This window comes from Peromyscus maniculatus, chromosome 3 (genome assembly GCF_049852395.1).
Source record: "Peromyscus maniculatus bairdii isolate BWxNUB_F1_BW_parent chromosome 3, HU_Pman_BW_mat_3.1, whole genome shotgun sequence".
Classification (NCBI taxonomy): domain Eukaryota; kingdom Metazoa; phylum Chordata; class Mammalia; order Rodentia; family Cricetidae; genus Peromyscus; species Peromyscus maniculatus.
This window is the reverse complement of record NC_134854.1, coordinates 128,227,995-128,253,386: the sequence shown is the minus strand read 5'-3', so window position 1 is coordinate 128,253,386 and position 25,392 is coordinate 128,227,995. Positions and strand designations below refer to the sequence as shown.

At 37.1% G+C, this 25,392-nt stretch overlaps 1 protein-coding gene across 3 annotated transcripts in view; it reads right to left on the bottom strand.

Moving 5' to 3' along the window:
• Positions 1 to 25,392, bottom strand: part of Cntn4 (contactin 4) — a 1,007,992-nt gene that overhangs the window by 745,839 nt on the left and 236,761 nt on the right. For all 3 annotated transcript variants that reach the window (XM_042273735.2, XM_042273733.2, XM_042273730.2), the window contains exon 3: positions 15,218 to 15,273. The gene's annotated coding sequence lies outside the window, so the exon portion shown is untranslated. The remainder of the gene's footprint in view (positions 1 to 15,217; positions 15,274 to 25,392) is intronic.

The window sequence follows — 25,392 nt, the reverse complement described above, 5'->3', positions numbered from 1 at the left end:
GACATACCATTTCCTGTCTCCCTCCTATTCCCTTTGTCTTTCCTGGAGGGATCAGCCAGCTTTCCTGTTTCTATCACTATGCCCTGTCTTCCCCACCAAGAAGGCTTCTCTATCCCTCCGGAACTCTAAGCCAAAATAAACTTCTTTAATTTTCTTTTGGACATGGTACCAACAAAAAAGTAATAGATAGTTTTTGTTGTTGTTGTTGTTGTTTCCAGTATGTGGTGCTGTTTGCTTTAGGGGATAGTGTGGTGATACTTTATTTGTGCTCTTATGAATAAAGCTTGTCTGAAGACCAGAGGGAAAAGCCAGCCATTACATTAAACAGAGGTCAGGCAATGGTAGCACATACCTTTACTCCTATCATTTGGCAGGCAGAGATCTGCCTGGATCTCTGTGAGTTCAAGGCCACACTGAGGAACAGAGCCAGGCGTGGTGGCACATGCCTTAAATTCCAACACTAGTTAACCATGGAGGTTTGGAGTTCTGTACAGACAGACAGGAAGACAGAGCTAGGCAGGAAGAGGAAGTGATGTAGCTGGACAGAGAGAGCAAATCATATAGCAGAAAGGCATATAGGCATGAGTAGACAGGAAGTATCTTACTTTTGGAAGCTGCCAAGTTGGTAAGGTGAGGTTAGCTGTGGCTGTTCCAATTCCTCTGTTCTCTTTCAGGGTTTCACCTCTATATCTGGCTCCATGTTTTCTATTAATAAGACTGTTTAGAAATTTGTCTATAGGACAGGGTCTCACTTACAGAATTAGGTCTCTAACAGTGGACCTCTGATGGCTATACTTGACCCTGGTACAAGCTGCAGCATCTGCTTCCTGGACTACAGGTATCTCAAAAGTGAACACACGAACAGGCATATGGACACTCTACTTTACCTTTCTAACATAGGAGACTGACTTGTCCACGCCACCTCTCCATTATCCATCATGATGAGTTCAAATCCCTCTGAACCTAAGAGCTAGACTGAGCTTTTCCATCATCAGTTTTTGCTCTTGGGGATTTTGTCATAACAATGCAAGAGTAACTAATCCACAGATGCACTAACTACCCACCGACCTATATGCAAGGGAGTCTTGATTTCTCTTTGTACCACAAATAAACTGGACTTTTGTCACAATGGAATTTCTGATTGAGATAGGAAACAGGAAAGTGGGGATGGAGGGCAGAAGTGAGTGATGGAAGGAAGGAAGAAGGGAGGGATAGATAGATGGATGCATAGAGGGAAGGAGATCATGTAGGTGGGTACACGCTGAGCAAACACAGAGTCCAGAAACCTAGACTCATAACCAGTGCTCCTAACACAAATGCAGTCATTCATCCTTCCCTGTGGTTTCTATAAGACATTCTACAGCTTCCTAGTAAACTAATTCAGCTAGATTAAGAAGGTTTTTATTTCTCATAGTTAGGATTTCTTGGCCAACACAGTGATCAGATGTATCCATGATGGTGTACATAAGTCATATATTCTGATAAAAACAACATAGAACTCGCCATCCAATTGTAGTTGATTGTGTGAGTCATTGAGTGACTAAGTCAAAATGTCTTTAATTTTGTATATTTCTGTATTAATACACCTAAGAGCAATGTTCTATGACTATGTGTGACTTATAGGTTGGAAGTCAGGAGAAATGCTGAAGCAATATGGGAGTCATGTATACTGTGCAAAATTCAAGGATGTTCCTAAGCAGGGTTGAAGGTATTAAAGTCATCTCTGGCAACTTTAAATAGCTACAGATTCAGAGACTGTCCAAGTAATGACACAGCAGAGTTTAATCCTTTGGGAGCTTATGACTCACTCATTCTCCCAACTCCTGGATGTGATTTGACAGTGTATCCCCAAGATACTCCCCAGTGCTAATGCTCCTATTTCTATCTTGAAGCCTTTTAATTTGTATATTCCCCAAATGGCTATGCCTGCTTGTCAAATGGGAGTCTCACCTCACTTGGAGCTCCTAGCTCTTTGATAAGGAAGAGCAGGCTGGCAAGAGGAGCTGGCATGCCACAGAAATCCATGTAAGCAATCAACAGCTTCTTTTCAGCCAAGTACATTTTTTTTTCCTACAGACCCAACCAAGGGCAGTATAGCATAACTGTCTCTTGCCAATATCAGGTTCTCATCCACAAGAGCATTGCTAGCCCTCCTAACAGATGAGAGTTTGGGGAGCTTCAACAATCCCTCCAGCAGGTGCAGTTCTTAACATCTGTTAACATTCCTGCCTCTTGCACTTCATGCAGTGCCAAGAGTCCTGAGTTTCTTTTCAAAGGCACAGATAGAAGCAAGGCTTTCCCATGCTTCCCCTCGAACACAGGGGGAAGTGACTTTGAATTCCAACTCTATTGGAGAGTGACAAGAGAGATATGGGAGCTTTATGTAAGCAATCTCAAATTCATGTCCTTAAACAATAATTGGAAGAAATATTAGAATCTACCTTTGGGCTTGGCCATAATTGCCAAAGAAGATATGACAATAGGATTCAGAAGAAGGGCTGCTAAGCCAATAGCACAGAACATATGTAATTGATAAAGGCAATTATCCACTGAGGGCTGCTTCAATTTTCGTTTTAATGAGTATTATTTTAAAGTGACAATTAATGATTGTATAGTATTATAGGATATGGTCTCATGCGATCATATGTCTCATGCAATACAGAATAATGATAAACTAACAGTATGAATGTAGTAACACCTTGTTTGGGTGGTGGGAAACTTGAAGTACAGAGTTAGTTATTAGGACATATACAATACGTTAATTATAGGCACCTTATGATGCAATAGATCTCAAAAATTAAGTCATATGTCTAAACTATATGCCCTTTAACTGGCATCTCTCAATTCCTCCATCCCCAGTTTCTGTCATCACTCTGATCTTAAGGCTTTAGACTCCCCAAATATGTGAACTAATGAACTATTTACTTCTATCCACGTTCACTCCATGTTCTTTGTCTGGAGCACACAATTAAATATTATTTAGTCCTTTAGTGCTAGAGACGTCACTCTTGCTCTTTCTCTAAAGAGGCAAACATTTTTAGGAAAGTAAATTTTGCTCTCTATACACTGTATGCCAAGTCTTTTATGGAACTCTGAAACAAGGAACCATCTCTAAACTTGTTTCCTCTACACTGCAATGGCAATCTTGGCAGGGATGGCCCCTAGGCTGCATTTTTACTTAGAATCCTCCATGAGTTTAATCTTTCCAGCTTGCTCATTAAACTAGATCATCTTCATGGGTGGATTTGTAATGTGTAGTTTGCTAGTTATGCAATAAGCAAAATTTGATCTTGAGCAATCATTGTGATGGGGAAAAAGCAAATATAAGGACTTATCACAGACAGCATTACTTCAGCATGGTACTACTACACTGTGGAGAAATTAAGGCCATAAGCAGGGCCATTTTCATTCCGGGCTACCTTATATGGTAGGGAACAGCATTACTTAGGATGAGTTAGGCTCTGCTATAACGATCCAGAATGTAATGGCTTAAAACATTAAAATTTTATGCTTCTCACAAATGCTGGTGATACTTATTCTATTCTCCTTTCTTCTCTCCCTCCCTCCCCCTCTCCTCCACCTTTCTTCTCTTCCTCCCTTTCTTCCTTTCCTCCTTTCCTTTACCTGCCTTTTGTTGTTGTTATTATTCTTAAGTTTCCATTGGCTAATGAAATATCTAGACAGTTCCTAATTAAATTCAATTTGTTCATAGAATCCCTCTTCTCTCTCCTCAACTGGACTCCTGGAGCTCTGCCTGGTGTTTGGCTGTAGATCTCTGCATCTGCTTCCATCTGTCACTGGAGTAAAGCTCTGTGATGACAGTTAGGGTATTCACCAATCTCATCACTGGGATAAGCCAGTTCAGTTCAGGCATCCTCTCCACTATCTCCAACCTGGGGTTATCCTTGGGGATTCCTGGCAACTTCCCTAGCACCAGGCTTCTCTTTATCCCCATGATGTCTCCCTCTATCATTGCTTTCCCACTCCACCCCTTAAAATGTGTAGCCCAGGCTGGCCTTGAACTCATGATCCTTCTGCCTCTGCCTCCTTCAGCAAGTACATCAGGATCATGATGGGGAAACCTGCAGAGACAACCAAACCAAATTAGTGGAAAGTTATGAAAGTTGGATCAAAGGCTGTGGAGCCTGTATAGGACTGGTCTAGGTTATCTGCATGGCGACACAGTTGTGTATCTTGATCTGCTTTGGAGGGGTGGGGGTTTGGTGGTAGGATCAGAATCCATCCTGGGTGGGTGATCATGTTTTTTATAGCCCACTACCTATGATGGGACACCTCCTGCAGCCTTAAGGCAGGGGGAAGGGCTTGGACTTGCTTCTACTGGATGTGCCTCACCATGGGAGGCCTTGCCTTCCTGTGGGGGGAAGTGGGGGAGGAGGGTTAGAGGGGGAGGCTGGTAGGGCAGGAGGAGGGAGGAGGATGATCTTTGATTGTTGTGTAAAATGAATGAAAAAATTTTCTTAATAAAAATAAATAATAAATAAATAAATAAAATTCAATTTGTCATCATCAATTAAGTATTGACTGAAGGCTATTCAACCTAAGAATTTCATGAACACAAAATTAAGAAAAAGACATTATTAAGAATATAGGTCTCCAGTGATTGATAGTTTTACAAGTACCTTAAAGAGAGAACCCTCTGCCCCCAGAATTCCACTCTATTTTCTCTTTGTTTAAGCATACTTACTGTGTCTTTATCTTATGCTCCTGAGCTGTGCTTTCAGCAACTGTTTGTCTCTTTTGTTCAAATTATTAACATCATTTCTGTCTGTGTGTACCCTTTGACTGTCCTTTTCTCCCAGGGCTGTCAAACCCTTAGTACAAGTTTTTATTTACCCACTATTATCCTCCCTGCAGAGTGCAGGTGAAGAAGATTATTCAACAGCAGGGTCTAACCACCAACTCCTGAAGTTCTTGGGTTTTCCAGCTCTTAAGGATACTGCTGGGGACCCCTTATGTTCTGCCATTACCAGCATGGTTAATCTTGCCATTCCCTGAGACACAGCATCCACTGACTTTGAAGATAGCTGTAATTACAGCTTTCTTGTAAAAAATTCATTCTCCTAGTAAGGATCTAGTTAGTTTTCCTCTTAGCTCTAATCTTTTATTTCAAAGGTAGATGAAAAAGGTAAAAGAACCAGGACCACTTATCAAAGGCACATTCAGTCCTTGACCTTCCAGGCAAGTGGTTACCTCACTTCAAAACAGATCTTAATAGGAAGGGTAGAGTTAACTCTTCCTTGCCCAGCCCCCAGCCTTAGAGACCTCTGAACATCATCCTGCTCTTATTTCATCCTTTTCAGATAAAGTTGGCTGCTGTTTGCCTTTCATTTCACTGTACCAGGACCCAGACTGAGGCTTCTCAAATGCCTCCCGCTTGTCTCTGGTTGTTTGTTTCAATGTTCTCAGTTCTTACATTGCTTCAACAGCACTCCATCTGAGATATTATCCCACTTCCCATTTACTGTGCATTATTATCCAATTCTTCTAGGCAAGTAAAATCAAATCACACTAATGTTGGCAAGATAGCCCACTCATTCCTACTTTCAGCTCTGCACAAATGACTATGCAAACACATCAAATTTAAAAGAATTTTTTATTTCTTTCCTTCCCACTTTTTTTAAAAATTATCTATTTTACAGACTCTAATGATATCATTTGTTTCTTCCCTTATTTCCTTCCCAAAGCTCTCATTTACCCGTCCTTGATCTTTTTCAAACACCTGATGTACCTTTTCATTAATTGTTGTTACATGTACTTCTAAATACCTAAGTATAACCTCCTCAGTCTCTTTTAAGTTACTTGTCTATATGTTTTCAGACTGACTATTTGCTGTTGGATAACTAATTGCTGGGCTCCTTCTGCTGGGTTCTTTCTCTATTTGTATGCCCTCAATTTTCCTTATTTCCTTCTGTATGGTTGAGGCCTCTTGGCTCTGCTATCATCAAAATCAGCACATATATTGTTGATGTCCTTCCTTAAAACTTAATGTTCAAAGCATGAATTGATCACAATCATTATCAGTGAGCATAACTTTACAATACTCAAATCATGACAGTCATGATTTTCATTAAGTTTATGATGTATTATTTATTTATTTTATTATATTTCAGTGTTGAAGATCAAATTCAGAACTCTGTGAATACCAGCCAAGCACTTTACCTTTGAGTATAACCCTGACTCATTTTGATTATGTTAAAGAAGGAGTACTTTTAAAAAAAGGAATTACAGTATATATCTTATGCTCTATGAAGTATACACACTCCTTATTTTCACATGAATTAAAAGGTTTAAAAAATGTTGTTTTGTAATTTTGACAAGCTTCGCATATCTTAGTTGAAATGTGACAAGGTAAAAAGATGTATCTTGCTTTCTTTTTCTTTATGAAGAACTCAGTAACATAAGCTTATTTTGGCAGGCCATTTGAAAACCTATCTTAGAACAATCAATGAAGATTTTATGTTGCTACCACTTCTTGAGATCTATCAAACAGCAAACCCAACCTCATTCAACTCTAGGCTAAATAAGACATGGTTTTTCTTTGTTGAAAATGGTGAAATGACACATCCCTTGTAATAATAACACTGAAAAGAATTCTGTGGGAAATAATGAAAATATTAAATGCCAAAATGCTGAGGAGGATGTAGGACCTTTCCTAAAATATTGTCCTATCTAGACTTCCTTAGCTCTGAGAACAGAATATATTTATTTAAGGCACTAACTGTGACTTCTTATGTTACAGATGGGCAATTTGTGTCCAGCTTTTGTTTAGCACTTTTTTTCTAACATGGCACAAGTGGTTGATATCGAAGCAGAGAGAAAATAAGAGGCATGGTATTCATTCTTGCTTTTCTTCCCATTAGTTTATAAAGAAAGATGTGTTAGAAGAGCACAGTAAATAATGCAAATTCAAAACCTTTTCTGGTGCATTAGAAAGTTGATGTTTAGAACTTCCGGTTTTCAGAGCATGATGTACTTACTTAATATAGATCAGCAAACACATAAAAATAAAGCATAACCCCCAAAATGGTTGTACGGTCATTTCTTCCAAATTGGAGCATTCCCTCCTGGAGGGAGGAAAGCAGCTCATACAATTTTGAAGACTTGTGAAGTTCATAAAGTTCCATGATCTACAAGGCCCTTTCAAGATTATATCAGGAGCAGCAACAACTGGGAAAAGGGCCATATTCCAGTCATACCTGTTAGGTGTAGATGAATTTCTAAACAGTCTTATTAAATAAGAAATACAGAGCCAAATACAGGGGTGAAAGCCATAAAAATCAGAGTGATAGCCACCAACTAACCTTAGCTCACCATGTTGCCATAGCTTCCCATGAGAACCAACTTCTTCCTGTCAACCTGTGCCTTTATTGCTTTGCTGTTCTGCCTTCTCATTGGCTCTTAACCCAGCCACCTCACTTCCTCATCACTGCCTGTCTATACAGACCTCCAGATCTCTATGGTTAGTATTGGGATTAAAGGTGTGTGTCACCATGATTGAACACATAGAGACTCTGCCAGCCTTGTGATCAGATTAAGGGCATGTGCTACCACAGCCTGACTTCTGTTTATGGCTGGCTGTGACCTCTGACCTCTAGGCAAACTGTATTTATTAATATACAAATAAAATATCACCACATTTCAGCACAAATAAAACATCACCACAGTTAGTTATATAGGGAGCTCTGAGGATGCAGCTTTTTTGAATCATCAAATAGGCTGGAGTGGTCTTTTCATTGATAGAGCTACATTTGAGTTAATTATGTTACTGTCAGTAACCCCTCACTCATGTTCCTACAAGTACTTCCAATCAGTTCATTGGTTCACTTAGCCACACTTGGGTAGTTTCATTGCTTTGGTCTATCTTTGGTTGCCTATGTAGGGTGAATAGACATTTGTGAATATCTCCCCAATAAACATTACATGACAACAGAACAAGATTTATTGATTTATTCATTTACTTATTGTGCTGCTTGTCAAACCCAGGACCTCATGCATGCTGGACATGTGTCTAACACTGAGTTACACCCTCAGCTCCCAGGAATAGTTATTTTTTAATATTTTAAATGCTTAAATAAAATGCTCAAATTAAATGCATAAATAAAATGCTTAAAGCAATGTTGAAACTGCCACAAGAAAACTATGAAATCCAAGTTTGAACAGTGATTTTCAGTCTATGTCCTAATTGGTTAAGAACAAACTGGTCCTTGCTATATGACTAAGAGATGGTGATCCAGAGTATTGACATCTAAACAGATGGAGGAGATATAACCTTGGAGACAAGGAAGGGAATAAGTATGACTTCTTGTGTTAACACATATCCCTTTGATCCATAAAAGAAACTATTAGAGGTACATAAATAGCCAAAGGAAGAAGTATATTAGATTCTCTTGTGATTCAAAGTGCCATAAGTTGGGAATCCAAAACTTTGAGGTCGAGCATGAATATATGAACATTTGATCTAAACATTCAATACTAATGAGGGGTAATAAATTAACATAAAAGTAGGCTGGATGCTTTAGAACCTAAATAATTGATAAAAGCAAAATTATGCTTTGAGTAATGTTTACATAGTACAGGAAGAACAAAAGGGAATAGTTATGCATCAAATGAGCTCATGATATAAAACTGTATGTGGGGAAAAACTGCTACAGAAATAGACAAATGCCGTAGTAAAAGAACAGGCAACATCTGCATGAAAATAATGATTAATGATTAATTAATTTAACTAGAAATTAAATATAGAGAGGTACAAGAGAAAATGACGAATTGTTAGTAAAGCCAACAATGATTTAAAGTGAAAGAAAACACATGAACTAAAAAGAAATTCTAAAAACTAGAACCCTAAAATAATGATAGAATATAATTTAGACATATGGAAGTTTAGGGTAGATATTCAGTGGTTTCACAAATACAATAGCTTTCCTTTAGTTCCAGGTATATGTTTGGGCAATTCTTGCTCTCTTTGTAACCATGGATTTGTAGGTTCTGAATGGAATTTGAACAAAGATGTCATGAGTTAATTTCAGAAAGACGCTGTTAGATTCAGTTCACAATTTTTCAAATTATCTGATTGCACAAAGATGGAACATTCTCTGACTATGACTTATGAGCATGGGGCCCTGAGCAAACACAGTGAACAAAGCTACATATCAACTTTAGTGGGTAAACAGCATGGGACACAAAAAATAAATAAATAAATAAAACTGTTGTTCTGAGAGCACTTGGAGTGATTGGTAATGTGACAACAAGCACATTAAGATCAACATGAAAGCTGACATTGGTGAAGAAACAATTAAGATATTAGAAGATCTGAGGAGTTTACCTAATATGCAAAATGGACATGTAAAAAAGTAATAACCATGAAATACATAAAAGTTAGGGATAAGAGAATATTTAGTTCAAAATATATCTGGTGAGATAAGCAGTAAAACTGTGAGAATGTCGATATACATATAAGGTACAAGGATTTTCTAAAACTTAAAAAATGAAGATGTTCTCAGACTGAAAACAAGAGTATCACTAGACATGTATGTATATTTCCACATATTGTAAAAAGAAGTAGACCCTAAGCTTACAGAGAAAAATCTCAAAAGCTAATGGGATGATAAGGGCAGATCATAAGTGGAAACATAAGTCTGAGAAATAACACATCTCATTTTCTGCACTAACAAAGGGTAAAGTGCAATGAAGCAATATATTATATTATATTATATTATATTACATAATCATATATTGAGTAGAAAATATAGTGCCACATAGAAATTCCAAAACTATCTTAACTATTTAAAAATAATAGTTGTTTGCATTCAATGATAAACAGTATAGAAAGGTTACTTTTAATACCATCTACTGAAATAAATAATTCATGGGTATTTTGAACAAAAACAACCAAAATTCAGCTGGTCATGGTAGTGCATATCTTTAATTCCAGTATGCAGGAGGCAACCTGGTCTACAGAACAAGTCCTAGGACAGCCAGGGCTACACACAGAGAAACCACCGCCCAAAACAAAACAAACAAACAAAAAACCACCAAACCCCAAACACACACACACACACACACACACACACACACACACACACACACACACACACACACACTGAAACTTAAAGGAAGTGTATTATTAAAAGCAATAAAAAAGAATCTGTTCCCACTGCCTGGGGCCCCACAACTTATCCTAGGTGCAAGAACTGGGTTTTTGGAGCCCATTCCCTATGGTGAGATACCTTTCTCAGCCTTGATGCAGTGGGTATGGACTAGGTGTTGTCTCAACTTGATATGCCAGACTTTGTTGACTACCCAAGGGAGGCCTGACTCCCTCTGAGAAGTGGATGGGGAGGTAGGATGTGGGGGAGTTCAGGAGGGTGGGGGAAGCAGAGGGAGGGGGAACTGGGGTTGGTATGTAAAATGAAAAAAGTATTTTTAAATAAAAAAAATCTGGTAAATACATAGGAAAACTAATATAAATGATATATTCACTATGCTTAGGGTTATAATAACAATCACTAACTAGAAAAGAAAGCAGAACTAAAAAGCTATTTATTCATGATAACTTAGAATTTTGAGGGTGGTGTGCTTCCTGGACTGAGTTTCTAGAAGAAAGCATGCTGAGCAGGCCTTGGGGACCAAGCCAGTAAGCAGCGCCCCTCCATGGCTTCTGTATTAGCTCCTGCCTCTAGGCTCCAGCTCTATTTGAGTCCCTACCCTGACTTTCTTGGATAATAAATGGAGATATTTATTATCTTGGATGATAAATGGAGATAAGCAGAATAAACCCTTCCCCCTGCCCCAACTTGCTTTTGGTCATGGTGTTTTATCCCAGCCATAGTAACCCTGAGACACCTAGCAAAACTAGAAATAAAAAGAAAGATCTGAAATAATACAAATGGTGGAGGTGGTGGTCTGAGTAAGAAGTATACCCCAGAGTCTCTGGCATTTGAACACTTGGTCCCCACTCTGTGAAGCTGTTTGGAGGTTGGTGAACCTGTGGGAGGCAGGGTCTCCCTGGATAAAGTACACAGTGGGTGGGGTGGAGGCAAGGTGGTAGAGGGAGGGATTTGACTATTTATTTTCTGCTCCCACTTCCTCTTTGCTCCCCCTGCTTTGTGTTTGTGGTTCAGATTGTGAGCTGTCAGCTTTCTGCTGAGGCCACCTAGCATAAGGCTTGCAGCCATGTCTCTCTGCTCTAATGGAATCTCACCCTTCTGGAATTGTAAGCCAAAATAAACTCCTTCTGTAAGTTGTTTGTGGACATTGTATTTTTATCACAGAAACAGAAAAGTCACTAATAGAGTATTTAAAAGAAAACGCAGTTATTGCAGTAGAAAACAAGAAGCATGGGGAAACAAAATATTCATCAAAGAAAGACTAGTCACATATCTCATGAATTAAAGTAAGGGAGACCAAAAGCAACTTTCTTTTAAAAAAGAATAAAAGATCCAAAAGATACAGCCACATGCTATTAAAAACAGAACTTCCTGGAATATATTATAAGGTGTTGCAAACAAAATGAAAATGTCTGACTGAGGTAAAATTAAATAAATCAAATACAACACCATAATATCATATAAAATACACAAGAGAAAGAAATTGGATGCTAGAGTGATGATTCAGCAGTTAAATGTGTGATGCTCAGTCAATCAGGTCTGAATTAAGATCCCAGCATCCACTTAACTAGCAAGACCCCACCAATTCTGACCCCTCTGCTGCCCTCAGTGTAGGCACATACAAATATGCATATACACACTTGTACATGAACTGTTACACACACACACACACACACACACACACACACACACACACAAATAAGCAAAATGAATCTTTTAAAATTTAAAATTATTGAGAAGAGATTAATCACACAATAATGAGAACAGATAAATTTGTCATGTTAAGAGATGATTGAAGCCTACTCATGGTAACTTGCAAATTAAGAGTTAGGTAATTTCATAGCCATCTACAAACATAACTCTGTTTATCACTGCATTCTATTGCTTTTTTTAAAAGAGAAAAATTGCCATTATTTTAATTTTACTTGTATGCTATGTCTTTCCTCCAAATAATATTATACTCAAACCTCCAGGGAACTTGGCTGTGTTATTTCTCATGGCATCATCAATCTTATTATAGATTCTATTATATTGACTTCATGAAGATCATTGTAGAGGAAACAAATGGTCCACAGTTTCCTGATATTCGTTCAATGCAACATAGCATCATCCTTCCCATTATCCATAAGGAAAAAATATACGGCAGAAACTGAACCAAGTGATACAATCCATCCGTACATTTCTCATGATTATGATTAAATAATTATGATTAACAATTTCTATACATTACTTGTAATATTTTAACATGCATCTCAAAATACATACATGCAATATAATTCAATACAAACAAAATAAAACAAAATCCGTTATATTATCACATTAGTATTTTTTTCCATCTTAATTTCTAAAGACAAAGTTACTTCTAAAAAACAATCTTTCATGATAGGAAAAAAAATCAACAAAAACCCTACAATGGCTCTCTTATTTAGCTGGGCAGTGGTGGTACACATCTTTAATCCCAGTCAGTACTCAGGTGTCAGAGGTAAGTGGATCTCTTAGTTTGAGGCCAGCCTGGTCTGCAGAGTGAGTTCCAGGACAAACAGGGCTAAACAGAGAAACCATGTCTCAAAAAAAAAAAAGACTAGTGAACATTGCACATTATCAGGCAGGGGATGATTGACAGCAGCCTATATTGTACTAGGTAGAACAAGCACAAAAACACAAGGACACTGAGATGTGCTTTCTGAGTTCTAACATTCTCTCATGGTATGTTAATGCATCTCTCAGCACAGGTAAAGTTGCCTCTACTAGGGAAGGCTTTGCCAGCTCCAAAGAGAAACAGAACGAATACAAAATTTGCTTCTTGTTAAATATCTCTGTGCTACATCAAAGGTCCCTCAGGGGCTGATTAAATTCATTAAGAGCTAACAGAAATTCTAGCCATTCTTTTCCTTCTGGCCAAGATGCCATTAAGAGAAAAGCCAACAGTGGAATAGTTGAACTGCCAAGAATCTAATGCTATAGTCTAATATTTACAACCAAATAATACTAATTGTAAAAGTATCAATTACAAAGGGCCTGGCCCCACAGCAAGTATTTGGCATTCATGATTCCTAAACCTACAAAAGCACATTTGTTACTCTTATTTTATAGTTTTTGGGAAACTGAGGCTAGAAGCAGCAATTGGGGAAGCATTTGAACTATCAATGTATCTTTCTTTGACTTCATTATGTATAACCTTTATATGAAACCACAAATCCTAATGATCAGCAATTGCAATTGTTCTTTGGCCTTGAAGGACAGGCAGGTCAGAACACTCAGGAAGCTAGTCTGCATTGATTTGAAAGGAAGAGTCTGCTGATTTTATTATATATCTCATGCATCATTATAGCTAAAGATGAAATTTGTCTACCTAAAATACACATTTCCATATTGCCTTGCTGATATAATTTATATATACCATAAAACTCCCTGTTCAGGGACCACTTGGTGACTTTAAGTATATCTACAAGGTTGTGTAATCATTACTACTATCTAATTCAGAACATTTTCATCAGTACTGAATAGAAACCTTGCCATAATGAAAAGCCAGACCTTTTTCAGTCCCCTTGTTTCCTAGAAACCACTAAATAACTGTCTTAATAATTCTTACTTCTCCATATACTTAATATACATGAAGCCATATATTAACTGACTTCTGGGTGAGGCTTTTTATTTATAGCATAATTTAAGGTACAAGTATACTACAACACAGCAGTTTATTTCATATTGCATTTTAATGGTTGATGTAGCTTAATGAAAGATGAACTTATCTGTACCAATCAGGAGAGGCATAATGTAGGTAAGCTTCCTCTATTTCTCTAGGTATAGGCTAGCTTATATTTGCAATATTGATGAGGCAAGCTTACAATATTACAAAAAGTCAATCAGCAATATTACCATCTTGGATTTTTAAGATGGAAAATTGGTGTCAGAGTAGATAACCTCAGTTATCTACTCAAATATTGGAGAAAGAATTTAAGTCCAGCTCTGTGAACAGCAGACTAAAATGAGTTTGAACTTCATTAATGGATATAGGACAGAGACAACTACATGGTCCATTCAGCCACTGCACCGCAGATCTTTGTTTCACCAGAGACACTTAGAAGCTGTGTTAAGAATCCATACTCTGTGTGTCTGTGTGTAATGAGGATGCTGAGCTCAAGTGCTAGGTGAGGATGTATAGAGAGAAAATAAAGAAAAAAAAAACTAGATGATGAGAAGACAGAGGCATGGAGCAGTCTTAACTGTGACTCAGTCTTGCCCTCTGGGATTGCATGCCATGTATAAAGCCATTCTGATTTCTTTTAAGATAAGTTGGGAAATGCCTTTAATATAAAAGACCCTTATTCAACTTTTCCTTTTTGAAATTAAAATTTTAAAACATACAATTTTGTATTAGGAAATTGGGCTGTGCTGTGCTGTAGCCAAGCAATTCTGCAATCACCAGGTTGCCAATAAATAAATACCAGAGGCTAAGAAAAAGGAAGGGCTCCTTGGGGTCTTTGTAGGCAGCATGATATGATAGATACTTCCGACTGGACCTGTAACATGTAGAACTACAGGGTTTTGGTTCCTCCTTACATCACCTTCAGGAACTGAAAATATTTTGCTTTTATTAGGTATGTTTTTCATCAAAGAAAAAATGCAAACACTGTTAACACCAAGTTGCATTGTTTGTTTTATTATGTAAAATACATCCTTCCAGATTAAAAAAAAAAAGTTTGTAGAACGTAATTAATATTTTATTGCTGAAAAACATCTTGTCTAGTAAAACTATTGGGAAAAAGTGCAAAACAATTTTACTTTATTCCAAATACTTTTTCTACAATATACCATTTTAGTGTTTTTGAATTGCCAAAGAAATCTGACTACCAGAAAGTCTACCTCGTGTAGCTTCTCCAGAGGAATGGGAATGGCCTCTGTTGCACCATTCCAGCATTAATTTATGTAACTTCACTAACTTAATTAACTACAACATTTATGAAAGCAAGTAAAAGAAGCTCATGGCATCACTTGGAAATGGCTGGCTCTCTACGTTTCCATAGAAACTAAGGATAACAAGCAAGATGAAGTACAGATAAGGAAACCTTCCCTTGTGGGGAGCTTACCTTTTAGGGCAGTTCTGAGAGCCACATGCTGTGCAGTTACTATGTGTCAATAATCCCTGCAATAAAAACAGAATGTACAAGTTAACACGCTGCTCAACACAGACTTGTACATAGTTCACATTTATTATATTATCCCTTTTAAAATTAAATTAGGAGGAAATGAAAATTAGATACAGCTGGTTGAGCTTCCAACTTTGATCCTCTGCTGTGTCCTAGTAACCAAATGTCTTGACCTATCAGTTCAGAATGTTCTTCATGTCAGTTGAGTGGCGTTAGAAGTCGTTAATATTTTGTATTTTGTGCTATTTGGATTCAGTGAAACAGATATTGTGTAAGAAAGTGCATTAGACAGCTTGAAACATAATAAAATTCAAGCACTAAGATACATCATGTTTGAGGTTTTGTTTGTCTGTTTTAGGTAAATAAGTGAAATATGGAGATACCAAAAACAGCAAAAATCACATTTCATGACATGTCTTATCTCAAAATCTCCAAGTTAAACTTTAACTGTGAAAGGAAGTTTACTTCAGATCATTAAATTCCTGAAGAAATCACTTTATACCTATGTCCTAAGAAATGACTCCTGTACATGCATATGTGTGCTGTATACCCTAATCCAGTTTCTACCCAAAATACATCACTTCTAAGTAAAGTAATTGTGTTGTTTCATTGATTGTAAATGATATTATAGATATTATATATGTATGTGTATGCACATTATATATATATATATATATATATATATATATATATATATATATATATATATTCTCTACATGTATTAAGTCCAGTAGAGGTGATCATAGCAAGTCAAACAAACCCATTCTTGTATCTGGCTTCTCCTAGAACCAGATCAGTTTTTGATACTTGCAATCAGCTATTCAATCAGATAGCATTTAAGTATTTACAGAGAAATGGAAGTATAACATAGAAAGGAACAAAAATACCTACAGGCTCATCATTCAACCAATCTGCTGAATACAGTTTAACTAGTTAGTTTACAACTTAGCAAATTTGCCCTGGAGCTTGAGCAATCTTCAGTGAAACTACATTGATTGATTGTGTGTGTGTGTGTGTGTGTGTGTGTGTGTGTGTGTGTGTGTGTGTGTAGACTAGCTTCTCCCTATGGGTCCAGTTGCCTTGGCTACCTTGAAGGCTCTGTCTTATGGAGCACATGGGTCTCCTGGGGATGGGGGTACAGCTGTGAAGTTACCACAGGCCCTCTATTCCAATCTGCATCCTTTCACAAAATATTATTTAACCCAAGAACATTCTGATATATTTAGGTATATTATAATTAATTAAGACAAAACAAAGCATGTTATTAATTAACTATAATACATAATCACTTAAGTGCATAGTTTCTCCTACTAGTTTGCAAAATAACTCATTTCCATACTTAAATGCTTAACTTCTTTTAATGGACATAAGTTGATACTCAGAAAATAAGAGTCAAATCCTTGTTCCTGTTACTGCTAATATGTACAGAGTGTATCATTCTTCCTACCCTTTCTTACATATTTCAATTTATAACACTCCACATATGATTATGCCAAATATAACAAAATGTGACTTTTGGAATAGGAAAAAATCTCCTATATTCAAGTTATGTGAATCACAAGTATATCACCATCTGTTATGTTTGAATATGGTCAGTTACCAGCTGTATGAGTTGTCTACAAAAATTCAGTATTTAATTTAAAATTTGATTTAATCTTCTTACACTAAGGATAGCTTCTAATATGGTTCTAAAACTCTACATTGTTTGTAGCTTCAGAACCATTTGCAACTATTGGAACCATCAACCAATAACAGAAGTATGACTTATAATCTCAAAATCCCTATACACAATGGCCAAAAATTTTTTTAAATATTACTAGAGATGTCACATTTACATATATACATGTACCTATTTATATATATATGCATACATATACATTCATAGAAACAAAAATCAAAGAGGGGATTAAATTTATTCTATCTGGTAAAAATAAATACTTAAAAAGTTAAAGTATCTTTATAATAGAATATTCATTTTTCTTTAAATGCCCAGGTTCTTGGATAAGTTGTTAGCATGATATAGTGAGTCAGTTATTTACTAGCCATGTGATCTTCCACAAATTCTTTACTGGTTTGAACCTCAATTTTATCTACGCACAGGACTTAGTAACATAATATATGCTGAAGTAATTATTTAAGTGTTATGGATGGAGCACAGCTGGTAGAGCAGTTGCCTTCCATGCAGAAGCCCTAGGGTTGAACATATTTAAGACTGGCATAGTAGTGCATGTCTCTAATACAGGCTTTTGGGAGGTAAAACTAGGAGGATGGAAGTTCAATACAATCTTTAGCGATAGAGTGAGCTAAGGTCAGTGTGGGAAACATGAGACCATATTTTAAAGCAAAGTAACAACAAAACAGAATTATTTTAATTCTCAATTCAATAATTAAGTAGCAACCATCAAGTTAGGCATGCTTGGGTATTAGTCTACTAGCCACTAGAAGTGGTGACCACATTGGTAACCATTTATTCATGGCATCATGAATGATAAATTTAAATTACAAAATGCGAAGTGAGGACCTCAAAGAACCTGCTTTAAAATACTTGGCTATTATATAACATATCATAAGAGCCCTTTGAACTTTGTAATTTCTTGTCCAGGCCAAAGTAACTCACCTATGTGGGTGGCTTCACACAAAAGAGAATGACTTTATGAAATTAGCTAGCTGACACTTAGCAAAGAACAGTACATGGCAGAATGGAAAAAGAGCAGGAAGGGAAAGACATGAGTGTGAGCTAATGGATGGTTCAGTTGGTAAAGGCTCATGCTGTTATGCCTGAAAACCTGAGTTTGACCCCCTGGGATGCACAAAGACAAAGGAGAGAACTCACTCTTACAGGTTGTCTTCTAGCTTCCATTTGCATTTAGTAACACACATACACACACACACACACACACACACACACACACACACACACACACACCTTGGCATGGTTCTTGGCAGAAGAAGAGGTTGATGAATGTAATTAAAAACAAAACAAAAAAAACTTTCAAAGAAAAGGAGAGAAGAATGATTAGGGATTGACGTCATGAAGACCTGCATCACCATCAGGAAAGGCCTCCCCCGAGCAATGTACCATTCATTTTAGTTGGCTACAGCTTTGGAGTCATCGATCATTAACATTAATTTCAGACTAAGCTAATCTGATTCTCTCTTTTACAGAATTTAAATGGCATCACTGAGGGCTTGGCGGATATAAGGTAGGAATTCTTGACATACAAAGCTAATTTGTTGAGAAGACTAGAGAAAGGCACCCAGAGAAGGCCAGGGATGAAATAACTCACATATTTACTCCTGATCTCATGAGGAATGATATTTTGAAATTAGGGTGTGAACAATGTGAGAATCAATAATATCTCCTGATTTGTAAAGTCAAGAATATTTAAGGTCAGGTGTTTTATAGCTTTCTGTTCTTAGGTGGCTATCATTTTGCCTGTCATTCAGTTTCTATAGCCCTTCTTACATTAACTAGTTCAAAGCTTTGTATGATACAAGTGAATGGCTGAGGATAAGAAAGAGATCCCTGGTTTATGCCTAAAGATACTGAGGATATGGAAAAGCAATTACCAAAAAAACAGCCAAAAAGTCCTCCGCAAATCTAACAATGTGTGTGTGTGTGTGTGTGTGTGTGTGTGTGTGTGACTGTATACCAACTTTCCTGAAAAGAAATGTTCATTTATCAGTTCTCCTAGGTGAACAATATTAACCTATAGTCAGCTGTAAGTTACTATCTGTCATATCTCCTTGATTTTTCTGCTATGAATAAATGCATGTTCATTTGTGAGGTGTGCATGTGTGAGAGTGTCCAGGTACACATGCCTATGCTCAAATGGAGGCCAGAGGGCAACCCCAGGACTCATTCTTCTGGTTCCACCTACTATACTTTTTTATTTTATTTTTTTAGAGTTGGGGTCTATTATTGGCCTTGAACTTACCAAGTAAATAAACCAGCTGAATAATGAGCCCCAGGAAACTTCTTACCTCTGTGTGCATGCCACCATGTCTTGACTATTTTATGTGTCTTCTGGAGACTAAAGTCAGGTCTTTGTATTTGCAAGGCAAGTAGTTTCCTGACTGAGACATCTCTCTAGAAGCCTTGCTTTTATTTTGTAATTCAGAGAGCATTTACTAATGAAAAAAAAAAAAACCAAACAAACAAAATAGAATTCTTTGATGTCATATGGTTTGCTGTCAAAATGAAATCACTAACAATGCCCAACTACCTATACAAAGCAAAAGAAGAAATCTTCAAAGGGAGCTAAACTGTAAAGGAGCATTTCTTAGAAAAATTCTTCTACTAAAATACTAGCATTTCAGGATCATAATGTATTTTATACTTCTCAGACACTTGTTTTATTTGGTATATGTTCCTACCATAGTGTTCACCATCACCCTGAAACCCCACCTTCTATGATGGGGAAGTATGGATCTTGTTGTCTTATTTATCAGTTTGAAGTAATGCAAGCTGGCATAAAATAGGTTCTTCTTAAGTGTGCTGAGAGCATTAATGGCTCCAACTGACAGCTTGAGACAAAGGGATATGTTTTAAGAATGAGTCCGGCTTCTTCAGTGTGTTTTTGTATGTTTTGCTCTTTCAAGGACACTTCTTGTGATGCTGGAATAGGTGATGAGAAGTCTCTCAGTAACAATCAAGAATTGTTTATTTAGGCCTCATTGTAAAAAAAAAAAAAAAAAAAAAAAAAAACCAGAATAGCTTATTCACATTGGAAAAAGCTGTTTAAACATAACTTTTTATCACACAAGTGTCAGCATGGACAGTAAAGATACATAACTATTTAAACTCCTTGAGACACAGAATTTCTTCATGTTTTCTTATATATTACATGGGAAAAGAATTGCATTTATTATTTTTGATTGGCCCATTACAGATGGGGGAAAGGAAGGATTGATTACCCCCTCACTCTCATTAAGCTCTGATTTCTCAGGCTTAAAAGTAGCTTCATAATGACATTTCTACTGGATAGAGTTATGAGGAAAGTCTGAGGCATTCAGCCCACAGTATAATATATATATATATATATATATATATATATATATATATATATATATATAAATAAACTGAAAAGGTGACCTGGGAATATGTGCTTGGGACAAGCTCAGTTATAAGAGTACTTGCCTTACAGACATGAAATCTAGGACGTGAACCTCTGCACTGCATAAGCAGAGCACAGTGGCACATGCCCATAATACCAATACATGAGAGATAGAGGTAGGAGGATAAGAAGTTCAAAGGCATTCTCAACTATACATCAAATTTGATGCTATCCTGTGTCAAATGAGACTCTGACTCAAAACCAAAATGAAACAAACTAAAACAAGCTCAAACAAATAAAAATGGACAGGAAATTTGTGAGAGGTGAATGACTGAATAGATTAATGAATTTCTTTTGAGAATGACTGTAAAGGCTTTGCATAAAGGTGTCATCATAAATGCACTGGTCAGTTGCATTATCTCATAAGAAACTCCAAAACCCCTAAAAAACTACAGAACCTCACAGCTAAAGCAAAAAGAAGGAAGCACCAGCTGGCAAGGCTGGGTCAGAATGGATGTTATTAGGCAGTAGAATGTCCAGATCTTGACCCTTTCTAATGGCTCAGAAGCAAAAGTTATGCTGGCTATTTATTCAAACCCAAAGCCACACTTTCCAGGTGACAGGTAACAACATAAAGGTAATTCCAAAGGACATGTCCAAAGACCAGATCTCTAATGGTTTTAGTTCACATAGACAGCATTTAAGATTGCTCTCTCAGTGGAGTCAGACACACAGTGATTTGACAACTTAAGAAAATAATATCAACATCAGTTGCAAAACCATTGTAATTGTGCTTAATTACCCTATACAGTATGTCTTTAGACACTGAATAAAATGGGCAGGGAAGACAGATTAGAATCTAAGTCTCAGAAAGGAATTGCTTCATGAATACAACCAATTTCTATTATCTCTTACAATCTCAGTTTCTTCCAGTACAAAAGGGACCAAGATTAATGACCTTGAAGGCTCCTTGTGAAGACTCTGGGAAAAGATATGCAAACAATCTGGCCTGAGCGAGTGTTTAATAAATGATACTATTGTTATTAATATAACTGGAGCATGAATTGGTTGAATGAAGGAGAAAAAGAAGTTGCCATTCAATACCATTCATACTCTGAAAGGGCATTTTATTTAAAGGTCTTTTCCTATGTCTACCCTCCTTTGCTTAGATTATTGATGGCATTTCTATCACTGAATCAGCAGGCTTTTCATATGGGTATTTACTTCCTTCACAGGTAGTTAAAACCCAACCTGAATTCTCCATGGGAGGTAAAGGTCATGCAGACATTAAATTATCCATGTGCATTTCTGGAATTTCCATTAGCTTTGCTTGATATAATTTACTATTAACATCAGGGTTATTAAACTAATACTAAGCAAGAGATTATATTTCAATGCATTTTTCAGTGGGAAGTGGAATGCATTTCTAATCATGCTGTCTAGCTACAAGCAAACAAATGGTGACTTGATTATTTTACCATTATCACAATGAATAATATCAACCACAGAGATCACTAATGGGTTCCCCCACACACACTTAAAGTAAACACTCCAACGTGCTGTATAACCAGCTCTTTCCAGTTATTAAGAGATAATCACATCCTTGGGACTTTCACTAGGCACAATAAGTGGCACCATTAGACTACAGTTATATCTTGATAACAGGAGTCCCTGTAGTTTCCACAAAGTGAAAAAAAGCCATTACCCTAAGGGAATGTCTTATTTATTTTGCTGAATCATAAAGCTGACAGTTTTAACTAACAAGCAGTGACTTTCCCTGAGATGACAGTTACAGCTTTCTTGGAAAGGCTACTTAGGCACCATCAGCTTCCAGAGTATGGCTTAAATAGCCATTTATTGGGGACTAATTCTTGAGCTATTTACTATGAATAAATAGGGCTGGTTGATACATAAGGGCCCAGAGATCACTGGATCTACTTAAGGCATAGAGGGAACTGAGAACAGCAATGGGAATGGATCAACAGTAAGGTTAGTTGTGGTGGTATTGTGTTCCCCAAAATATTGTGTACCTTAATAAACTTATCTGGGGTCAGAGAACAGAAAAGCCACTAGTTAAGCAGTGATAGCACACACCTTTAATCCTAGCATTCCAGAGACAGAAATCCCTCTGGATCTCTGAGTTCAAGGCCACATTGGAAACAGCCAAGCATGGTGACACACGCCTTTAATCCCAGAAAGCCAGCCTATAATCCCAGAGAGCGGTGGTAGAAAGCAGAAAGATATATAAGGCGTGAGGACCAGAAACTAGCGGCATTTGGCTGGTTAAGCATGTGGCTGGTTAAGCTTCAGGCTTTCCAGCAGCAGTTCAGTTGAGACCCATTCCGGATGAGGACTCAGAGGCCTCCAGTGTGAGGAAATAAGACCAGCTGAGAAGTTGACCAGGTGAGGATAGCTGTGGCTTGTTCTGTTGATCTTCCAGCCCAATACCTGGCTCAGATTTGATTTTATTAATAAGAACTTTTAAGATTCCTGCTACAGTTAGTAACTTGAGATTTTGAGTCTCACTGGTTTTTATGATGCATCCGTATTGGGGCAGTTCATCTGAGAGACTAAGACAGATGCTCCAGTCTGAATATAGTCCAGGACAACCAAGCAAGTCTATCTCAACAGTCAGTGGTAGAATGTGGATTTCAATTTAGAGACCAGGGACAATAAACAGACCTAAGACTTGGATGCTGCATTTATGGGAAAGAAAAAGTTATGGGCACAAGATATGGGCTTTACTTGAGGGTATTATTCAGTAGAGAGGTGTCATGCTTCAAATTACTTACAACCCTAGTAATTTTTGATCTCCCTACCACAGGAAAAAATTAGACAAAAATTAGGCTTCTTGAGTCTTGTTTTTGCAATTGAGAGAATTTACAAATAAAAAAGTTTGTTGCTGTGGAAACCAAAGAAAACACTGAAGTTGAAATCACTCTATAAGTAAAAAAAACACCCCATGTCTGTGAAATGTCAAAGCAGAAGTCAGCTCAAGTCCTGAACATTCCTACACACAATTTCCTTAAATATCACACACACACACACACCACCACCACCACCACCACAACAACAACAACAACAACAACAACCAGAATCTATTCTGGAACTATTTGAAACCGGATATGTATCAAGGTGTGTTTGTTGATATACACCTTTAATCCTTTAATCCATGCATCTTGGAGGTGGAACAGGAGGATGGTGAGTTGGAGTACAATCAGAGAGAGAGAGAGACAGAGAGAGAGGGAGAGAGAGAGACAGAGGGAGAGAGAGAGAGAGAGAGAGAGAGAGAGAGAGAGAGAGAGAGAGAGAGAGAGGAGAAGAGGAAGAGGAAGAGAGAGAGAGACATACCAACAAAGAGAAACAGACAGACAAAGGAAGAGAGACAGACAAAGAGATAGGTAGAGACAGATAGAGGAATATAAAGCCCACCAGCCTGGTCAATGAGCTCTGGACATCTCAAACAATAAATTTACAATCTACATCTGGGCAAAGGAACAGTACTGACTTGGGAGGCAACTGTGGACTTACAGTTTCTGGCCTCGCTAGTAGATTATGTGATAATTCTTTTTCTTTTGGTGAATTCCTAGTGCCACAGTAATGGTGTCTATGCATTTGGGCAGGAAATTCTACAGTTATCCATAATATTTTTCATTTGTAAAGATTAGTTGTAAAACCTGGAAATGGTACACGGAATACACTATTTCTCTTAGGTTCTATGAGAGACCTGGCTTGACAATCTCTGAGAGAGTACTATTCTGGATAAGAATACGAATAAATATCATCATACTTCAGTATTCATGGACCTTTACTTGGCATTGTGGGTTATAAGTTATTATTCTAAAACATCTATGCTTCAAAGACAAAGAGAGACATCATTGAAATTTTAGTTTTTACAAAATAAAGAGACAAAATTTGTACTGCTCTAATAATCATCAACCAGAGGTGAATTTTCAGCAAAGATAAAATACTTTTGATCAATATAATTGGGAGTATGTAGGTTTTATCACTTCTTGAATTTTCATTAAAGGAAAGTATCAGGTTTGGCTAAACACAACTCTGCCTTTCCCATTGGGAAACCATACAGGAAATGTCAATGTGTTGGCAGTGTGTAATACCAGAAAATGAAAATTTCCAGGTTTCACCATTATCAACAGAAACTTGGCATGATTAGAATGGCAGCCTGTCACACTATGATTCCGAGTCATTTATTATGCCAATTTCTGACATTCTAAAACTGTTTAATGTGTCATGTCATGTGATATAATATAGAATATATTGGATATTTAAAAATCTAATTTTCCTATAAGTGCTTATCATTTATTTGACAGCTGTATTATTGATGTAGGGGAAGAATATTGCACCCACATTTCTTTACCAAAAGGAAGACAAACAAACACATAGTATAGTAGCCGAGTCCAGATATTTCCATCAGCATGATTTCCTACATTCAAAGAATAACAACACAGGGCAAGAGGTTGATCACACAATCTAGATTTCAAAATAAACAACTCCACTTTCCACTTGAGTAACCTTCAGCAAATTACTTGCTTTGTTTTAGTTCATCATTCTTAAAAACAATACTGAACCTATTCTCCTCTTAGATAGCATGATTTTTAGTTATATATATATATATATATATATATATATATATATATATATATATATATATATATATATTTGATCTTCCACCCACTTCTGGCATACAGCTACTAAAACATCTGCACTCTCCAAAGTGGTAAGAGACATTTATGTACTAAAGAGATGGCTGGAATCTGAGGCATTCTGATAGTCTCAAAATGGGGACCTGCTGCCAGAGATAAGAGTTAAGAAATAAGATTGCCTGTTGACCTCTGGAAAGGAGAAAGGCTGAAAAATGAGTTGATCATTAATGGCCAAAGATTTAATCATCCATGCCTGTGCAAAAAATTCTCAGTGAAAAGATAGGATTTGCAGAGAGTCTATCCTACTGAATAGGAGTGGTGTCTGAGGATGGTTGTCCAGAAGGGTCAAGGATGCTCCTTTTCCTACTCTTGCCCATGTCCTTTCCATCTAGCT